This window comes from Dermacentor silvarum, chromosome 2, assembly GCF_013339745.2.
Source record: "Dermacentor silvarum isolate Dsil-2018 chromosome 2, BIME_Dsil_1.4, whole genome shotgun sequence".
NCBI classification, from domain to species: domain Eukaryota; kingdom Metazoa; phylum Arthropoda; class Arachnida; order Ixodida; family Ixodidae; genus Dermacentor; species Dermacentor silvarum.
In genome coordinates this window covers 251,696,613-251,706,217 of record NC_051155.1, presented here as the reverse complement: position 1 = coordinate 251,706,217, position 9,605 = coordinate 251,696,613, and positions in this window count along the sequence as shown.

Below are 9,605 nucleotides of genomic sequence, written 5' to 3'. Positions count from 1 at the left end.
TTAAATTGATTGATTGATTGATTGATTGATATTGATTATTATTATTAAAGCGTATCATATAATACAGTTAAGTAAAGTAATAAAAGGGACAGCTGGTGCACGTATGATTACGTTGCGCGGAGTTTTACACTGGCAAAAAAATAACAAAGAAGGGAAAAGAAAACTACCACCCCTTTATTTTTGATAGAGAACGCGATATTATGCAAAGTAAAAAGGGCCGGAAGTGAGGAGGGGGGCGGGGGAATCCAGACAATCACCAACACGAGAACAAGGAGAAAACAGGAGCCAACGTTTCGACGAGTGGATTGGTCATTTTCAAGGCCTTGAAGAGACAAGCCAACTTGTCGAAACGTTGGCTCCTGCTTTCACCTTGTTCTCGCATGACATTGATTTTGTATGATATAGTATATAGCATCGGTGGGTCGCTTTGAAGGCTAATAATTATTTACCTTAGGTGTCATAAATTTTACAACAGATGTTTACAAGCGAAATAATGAATTTCACCTATAGGACTTGCCTGAAAACTTTTTTTGTTGTTGTGTTGTAGATTCGCGAGGAAAAGATCGACGACCAGCGGTGCAGTAAAAAAATACTTTGATTCGCTGCACTGGTCTGCCGGCTGAAATCAAGTGTTACAGCTACGTGCATCTGTTTGACCAATGCAACGATGAATCATTTTCACGTCGCCGGAGTTGTGCTAAAAGAAACGTACTTTTGTTTGCTGACGCTACTGTCCCTAAAATTTTGCTCGCGACTGCATATTCCTTCTTCTTTCTGGGTTTTACGTGCCCAAACCGTTCCGATTATGAGGCACGCCGTAGTGGAGGGCTCCGATTAATTTTGACCACCTGCACACAACGTGCACTACAAAGGAAGCACACGGAGTGCTAGTTTCAGTGCTGATAAAAGAGAACTGGTGCTGCTGTGAATCTTGCGAGTTTCTATGTACGAACATCGGGAGGCAAAGACAGTGGTGACGCATTCGATGCTGTCAAGCTTTTCATTTCGTTATTCTTTCTTTTTTTTTATTTTTCTGGAGAAATCTGTATGGTGAACCGAACTGCTTAGTGGCCCAGTTATGAATACGCCGGGTCCAGATTTATATGAATCACCAAGGGTGCTTTGACGAGCACCTAAAGTACGGCACAAGAGTGTTTTTGCCTCCACTGGAAGGCGGCCGCTGCGCCATGAGCCGAAGCAGCGACCTCCTGCTCAGCAGCAGAAAATTTACTGTGCAACTCCCCCCCCCCCCCCCCCCCCCCCCCCCCCCCCTTGTAAATAATGCGGGGCCTTTTTCCTACAATAAACGTACCTTGTGGAGTGCCCTGCAAACGCCATCCTCAAAAAAGACCTTACGTTCCAAATATACCACACAACCTGCGTCCTGGCAGCTGGGAGAAGTGGACCACTCTCCCACGAATGTTTGAAAAACTATGGTGACGCTTCTGGTGCGCACGTCAAGAACGTGCTGGTCGACGTTTAGCTGCGGCACCAATGCGTATTTATTAAAAAATGTCACAGTTTCGCCCTAAGGGCGAAGCAATGAATGCGATAGCAACACAGCAATGTCATACGAGTAAGGTGAGCGGCTTTGGTAGCAACAACACGCAGAACTGTTGTCGACGCCATCGGCGTTTTGCCCGCGTTAGCTCAAAATGCGTGCGGCGTTGGTGACTGTTGCTGGAGCCCTCTGATATAAATAGGCACTTGGTGCCGCAGCTAAACGTCGCCTCCCTTCCCTCCCCCTCCCCCACGGCCTCTCGCGCGTCCGAAGAAGGCGCGTTTGCTCTACATATATGGTGATTGTAAAGGAGAAAAGAGACGCCTACTTCTGCAGCCCTTAAGCGAGCACGGCGCCGAACGCGCGTTTGTTCTCCGCCGTGCGTTCACTCCCCGTGAAAGACGCGCCCCTCGCGCCCTTTCACTCGCACATACAGCGTTCGGCGCGCGGCGACGATTTCATCTCCAAATGACGTCATACGGAACCTCACGGCGACGCCGACGGCGACGGCGACGCCGACGGCAGAAATCTGCTTTTGAGTGTCCATATAATTGCTATCGCAATAAAAATCACAGCATATCCACGAAGTGAGTGATGATGAGTGGGCGAAGCACCGGGGGATCATTCGGGTAAACCACAGCTACGGACGAGAGATAAAGAGAGCGCGCGTTGGGAACGAGAGAGAACATTACACCATCTTCCCGTAGGGGAACCCTGAGTAGTATGCGAAGCAGCCATGGGGTCGACTCAAGGTAGTTTTATCAGCTGTATAAACTGGACATGCAGCAGCACCAGCAACGCGCAGAAACTGTTGTCGACGCCCGTCGGCGTTTTGCCCGCGTTCGCACGGGCAAAGTCGAACCGGAAGTGGAACCGGAACCGGAACGCCATCTAGTGAACACTTCATAAAACTACAGGTGGCTACATACTACTACTACTACTACTACAGAGGAGGGAACGACCCACACCCTAAGGAGCTTCGCCCCTAAAAACGTCGTTAGGCGAGAAGGTGGGTAAGATTTCCGACGCTGCTCGACGAGTGTGCCATTCTGATCTCGTCTAAAACCTCTGAGCTGCCCCCAGAGGCAGCGGCAAGAGTCACCAACGCCGCGCGCGTTTATTGCGAACGCGGGCAAAACGCCGACAGCGTCGACAGCAGTTCTGCACGTTGCTGGTGCTGCTGCATGTCCAAGTTTATACAGCTGATAAAACTACTATCCTTACTCCGTATAGCTCTCTACTAATTTGCTTATCGCAATGATGCTTAGCCTTTGAAAGCAACTCGACTGTGCATCGAAAGTTTATGCGAAAAACAAGTAAACATATAGGCAGACGAGCAACAACGTGAAAAAAATTATCGAAATTAGCAGCCTGCCAATATAAATTGCCCCTTATGTATACCTCGCAAAGGGTTTTTAAGGTAATAAAATGAAATGAAATAACTATCATGCGAGGATAGTAGATCTAAGATCGCTTCATGGAGTAAAGGTACGAAAGTTTTTGTTTTCTTTTCATAAAGTTGCTTAGAGAGAAGGAAAAGAGGACAGGCTTCACGCTGATCTTCACTCGGAGAGAAAGCTTCGGGTTCCATACTTCTAATTATATCGCAACTTACATGATAATGCTGCAAAACTTTCTTGCGATAACGGTAAAAAAGGGGCACCCAGAGCCTTCATTTTTGTTCACCATTGACCGCCGGGGGCGCCACTCACATTTAAGATGCATACTGAATGCTGCCCCTTTAAGAAAGTCATGCGTAAATGGATCATGCCGCTAAATCGCAAGTTATGTTTCATCCTATGTTCATATATGCACTACCCGCTTCTTCCAAAGTGAATCACCATTGTACAAGCTACTCCGTATCTTGATGTCACCGCTTGACAAATATGGGCCGAATCAGATGCTTCAGGGTCACACACGCGCGTGCGCGGGCGCGAGCTCTTACACACACACAAACACACACACGCAGTCATCCATACAAAGATGAGGCAATACACTCGCCATAAAACCGCCAGTCCACAAAAAAAAAGCTCCATTCCATGTGGATTCTTGGCACCCCAGCCCGAACCAGCTGTTTGAAAGGACGGAAAAGCCGCCGAGTCACCCATCAGCGTTGGGGAGACAACAAAGGCCAGCAAAACTGTGCCGTAAGCGGCGCCCACATTTTGGTCCAGTGTTCGTACCACCAGGTCACCGAAAGTGCCGGACAATAGCGCTGTCCACGGACGCCTGCGGTAACGCCTTACACGGAAAGTTCCTTTTGTCCAGCTCCTGAAAGTGATGAGCTTTTCGATCGCAAAAGAAGAAGTAAATGAACCGCCATCGGTCCGCACCGCTACAAAGGGGCCATCAATTCCGCTGTTTGTGCCAGACCCCACGGAAGACTTTTTCTTTCGAATGCATCTTTGATTTGTAGCGGGATCCTTAACGATAGCGCTGTGGACACCGCAGTAGGCGCCGCCTGACACGCCCCTTTCACTGCAGTGACAAAACCAAGCGTAGTAAATGACGGGCTAACAATAGCGCCACGTTGTGTACTACATATAAGTAGTGCGCGTTTTGGTACACACACCGGTTTGGGAAAATGCGACGGAGGCAATATTGATGATTTTGAGTTCATAAAGACTGTCGTATCACAGCGTTGACCACGCGTGGTTATTTGGCATGCACCCAAATATTTTGCACTTCCTAGGTTTTAAATTCGAAGCATTTCTTGGCGAACATTAGCCAATTTGACACTATCTATCTATCTATCTATCTATCTATCTATCTATCTATCTATCTATCTATCTATCTATCTATCTATCTATCTATCTATCTAGCTTCTATCTATCTATCTATCTATCTATCTACCTACCTATCTATCTATCTATCTATCCGCCTACGTCTTGGTGCTCTCATGGTCGTATCGTTAACTTGATATTTACCAAAATTGGCATCCTATGACAAAAGTGTATGACGAACAAAGATGATACGTCATGACATGTCATGACATACGTGTCATGCAGGTCATAAAACAGCCGCCTAAAATGACAATGACCCAGCGAAAAAGCATTACCACTCAAAATCACCGAAATCGGTTCGGACGTGGTACTTCACTACGGACGTAGTGAAGGGAACACTAAAGGATAATGCTAGAAGTCATAGTCATGAGCATGACTCAGCAAAAATGACAATGACTCAGCAAAAAATATTATCACTCAAAAACAACTGAAATGGGTTCGGACGTGGGTACTAAGTGAAGGAAACCCTAAAGGATGGTGGTAGAGGTCATAGTCATGAGCATGACTTAGCAAAAATGACAATGACTCAGCAAAAATATTATCACTTAAAAACCACTGAAATGGGTTCCGACGTGGGTACAAAGTAAAGGAAACACTAAAGGATGCTGGTAGACGCCATAGTCATGAGCATGACTCATCAAAAATGGCAATGACAGCAAAAAAATATTAACACTCAAAAACCACAGAAATGGGTTCGGACGTGGGTACTAAGTGAAGGAAACACTAATAGATGGTGGTAGAAGCCAGAGTCATACCATCACTCAGCAAAAATGACAATGACTCAGCGAAAAAAGATTAACACTCAAAAACGAACCAAATGGGTTCGGATGTGGTAGTAAGTGAAAGATAAAGGTTAATAATTGTCGAAGTCACAGTCATGAGCATGACTAAGTATTTCGCCTTAAGGTCTCTTAGGAGTAGCTAAAGGGACTCCTGAGGACTCATGACATGAATGTCATGACATGCGTGTCATGTAGGTCATGAAACTTCCGCCGACGTCTTCGTGCTTTCATGGTCTTTTCCTTAAATTGGTAGGCTCCCCGCACACTGCTTCGCATAACATTGATTCCCACAGGGCGTGGGATCTGCCTGCTTTTTATGATGAGGAGCCATTAGGCGACTTGCGCTTCATCTTCATGACTGGTTTGTGCTTGTTGGTACGCGCTTAGCAGGGCTATTTGAAGAATTATCACCTATACCCTGGGATATTATTGGCCTTAGTGAGGTTAGAAGAACTGGTAAGGTTTATACAGTGGTGACTAATGGCCACGTCCTCTGCTACGGAGGTCTTCCAGATAAGAGAGAATTTAGAGTAGGATTTCTAATCAATAAGGACATAGCGGGCAGCATTGATGAATTCTACAGCATTAATGAGAGTGTAGCAGTCATCATAATAAAGCTGAATAGGAGGTATAGAATGAAGGTAATACAAGCATATGCCCCAACCTCCAGTCACGATTATGAATAAATCGAACAGTTTTATGAAGATGTTGAATTAGCATTGAGAAAGGTGCTAACTCAGTATACTGCAGTCATGGCCGACGTCAATGCAAAAGTGGGGAAAAGGCACGCTGGTGAGCAAGCAATTGGCAACTACGGCATCGATTCTAGGAACACTAGAGGAGAGACGTTGGTAGAATTCACGGAAAGGAATAGGCTCCGAATAATAAATACCTTGTTCGGGAAGCGCAGCAACAGGAAGTGGACCTAGAAAAGCCCTAATGGAAAAACAAGGCATGAAATAGATTTCATACTCTCTGCCGATCCCAGCATAGTGCAGGATGTAGAAGTGTTAGGTAGGGTAAAGTACAGTGACCATAGGTCAGTGAGGTCTAGGATTTCTCTCAATTTGAAGAGAGAAAGAATAAAGTTAGTCATGAAGAAACAGGCCAAGCTAGACGCAGTAAGGGTAAAAACAGACCAATTCATGCTGGCGCTCACAAACAAATATGCAGCTTTAGAACAGGAAGATAAAGACAACATGGAGATAATGAATGAAACCGTAACTAGGTTGATCTTAGAAGCAGCAATTGAAGTGGGAGGTAAGGCACCAAGGCAACCAGTAAGTAAGCTCTCCCAAGTAACAAAGTACCTAATAAAGAAACGGCAAAACATGAAAATGTCAAACTCGAGAGATCAGATAGAATTCGCTGAATTGATTAACAAGAAGAAAGTAATGAATATCCGAAATTATAACGTGGAAAGTATTACGGAAGCAGTAAAATATGGACGCAGCATATAATCAATGAGAAGAAAACTAGGCATAGGACAAGGCAAAATGTATGCACTGAAAGATATGCAGAGTAATATCATCAGCAATTTCGATGAGATAGTAAAAGCAGCGGAAGAATTCTCTACTGACCTATACAGTACCCAGAGCAGCCAAGCTATTTTCATTCGAAGTAGTGATGAACAGGATACGGAAGCCCCTTCTATAACTAGCGATGAAGTTAGAAGGGCCTTAAAAGACATCACCAGGGGGAAATCTGCTAGAAAAGATGGACTAACAGTCGATTTAATCAAGGATGGAGGAGATATCATACTTGAAAAGCTTGCGGCCTTTTATACGCAATGCCTCACGACTTCAAGTGTACCAGAAAGCTGGAAGAACGCCAGCATTATACTCATCCATAAGAAGGGAGACGTTAAAGAATTGAAGAATTATAGACCCATTAGCTTGCTTTCAGTATTGTATAAAATATTCACCAAGATAATTTCCAATAGAATCAGGGCAACACTTGACTTCAGCCAACCAAGAGAACAGGCTGGCTTCAGGAAGGGATATTCTACGATGAATCATATCCATGACATCAATCAGGTAATAGAGAAATCTGCGGAGTACAATCAACCTCTCTATGTGGCTTTCACAGATTATGAAAAAGCATTTGATTCAGTAGAGATACCCGCAGTCATAGAGGCATTGCGTAATCAAGGAGTACAGGAAGCATACCTGAATATCTTGGCAAATATCTACAAGGATTGCACAGCAACCTTGGTTCTCCACCAGAAAAGTAGAAAGATACCTATCAAGAAATGGGTCAGGCAAGGAGACACAATATCTCCAATGCTATTCACTGCATGCTCAGAAGAAGTATTCAAGTTCTTAGACTGGGAAGGCTTAGGAGTGAGGATCAACGGCAAATATCTCAGCAACCTTCGGTTTGCAGATAACATTGTCCTATTCAGCAACAATGGGGACGAATTACAGCAAATGATTGAGGACCTTAACCGAGAAAGTGTAAGAGCGTGGTTGAAAATTAATATGCCGAAGACAAACATAATGTTGAATAGCCCGGCAAGGGAACAAGAATTCAGTATCGCCAGTCATCCTCTAGAGTCTATAGAGGAGTACGTTTATCTAGGTCAATTACTGACAGGGGACCCTGATCATGAGAAAGAAATTTACAGAAGAATAAAATGGGGTTGGATTGCATACCGCAGGCATCGCCAAATCCTGACTAGGAGCTTACCACTGTCGTTGAAAATAAAGGTGTACAATCATGCATTCTACCGGTGCTAACATATGGGGCAGAAACTTGGAGGTTAACAAAGAAGCTCGAGACCAAGTTAAGGACAGCTCAAAAAGCGCGATGGAACGAAAAATGTTAGGCCTCACGTTAAGAGACAGGAAGAGAGCAGTGTGGATCAGAGAACAAACAGGGATAGCCGATTTCAAATGTCTAGTTAACATTAAGCGGAAAAATGGAGCTGGGCAGGCCATGTAATGCGTAGGATGTATAACCGGTGGACCGTTAGAATTACAGAATGGATACCAAGAGAAGGGAAGCGCAGTCGAGGACGGCAGAAAACTAGGTGGGGTGATGAAGTTAGGAAATTTGCAGGCGCAAGTTGGAATCAGCTAGCGCAAGACAGGGGTAATTGGAGATCGCAGGGAGAGGCCTTCGTCCTGCAGTGGACATATAGGCTGATGATGATGATGATGATGATGATGATGATAATGATGATGATGATGATGATAATGATGATGATGATGATGATAAAAAATTGGTTTAACGCAAGGGGAAAATAAGAGCGCTCTATCTTGGGTATTCTTTCTTTCCCGTGTACTTGTGCTAAACAAACTTTTCTTCCCTTCATAGAGATCATCTTCCTCCTCAATATCTTCATGGTCCGACTTAATTTTGTGTTATTTCTTAAATGATTTTACCGTCGGAAAATAGGCCACCGATGGGCTGGTTGTCCGAAACATAAAAAATAACCTCCAGCGACTAATGAATGTAGAAAAAAATTAACAAATGAAAGAAACAAAAACAAAAAAGTAGTAAGGAATAACAGCCGAGGTATAAAGCATCACATAATGCTCTACAACATTGAGCGCGGTAAATAAGTGACATTATTATTATTATTATTATTATTATTATTATTATTATTATTATTATTATTATTATTATTATTATTATTATTATTATTATTATTATTATTATTATTATTATTATTATTATATAAAAACACACATAAAATAGAGAGAGAAGGAAGTGGAGAAGGAACAGGCTGGCAACTGCCGCCGATGGGGGCACAACGCCCGCCTGCTCTTTAGAAGCGAGGGAATAGAAAGAAGTTGGTGAGAGTGGAAATAAAGAGGAAACGGCAAGATAACAGGCCACAAAGACTAAAGTAAAGCAAGGACAAAGAATCGAATGCGCCAATGGGAACAGAACATGCGAACGTCCAGCCACATCGTGTTTTACCAGAACAGTCCCTATCTGCTTAGTCACAGCATAAAAAAAAACTTACGAAGGGAAAAGCACATAAATTATAGTGCAAGTTACATAAACGTGCATGAAATCCGTTACTGAACACGTTCACAATGGATCGTCTTTCAAAGAGACTGCATAAAGTCTTAATCAGAAAATCTCGAAAAGATGTGACAGCGTGTCTGTCTGGGTACGACCAAGGACTAAGGACATTGTTCACAAATAAAGGACGGTCAAGACGGTTCAAGGGGCAGCGCAGGGTCTCTTGGTGGCCATGGAATGATATGTGGATAGCGCAGAAAAAACACGGACACGATAATAAACGAAGACGAAGACAAGCGCTAACTATCAACAACGAAATTTATTTGCGGTACCGGTCATACTAATACACAAAAAAAAAAACACGTGCACAGCGATATCAACTCTGAAGATAAGTACATGACGGAATAAAAGCAATCTAAAGCTGTTGCATCAAGAAAACACCAAGAACCTAAATGATGAATTTCAAATGCGGTTAGCTTTCATGGCATATGGAAATAATCTCTCTCACCGACAATGATGGTGATGGTTTGCTGATACATTGGTCAGTGGCCAAGAGGATTTGGT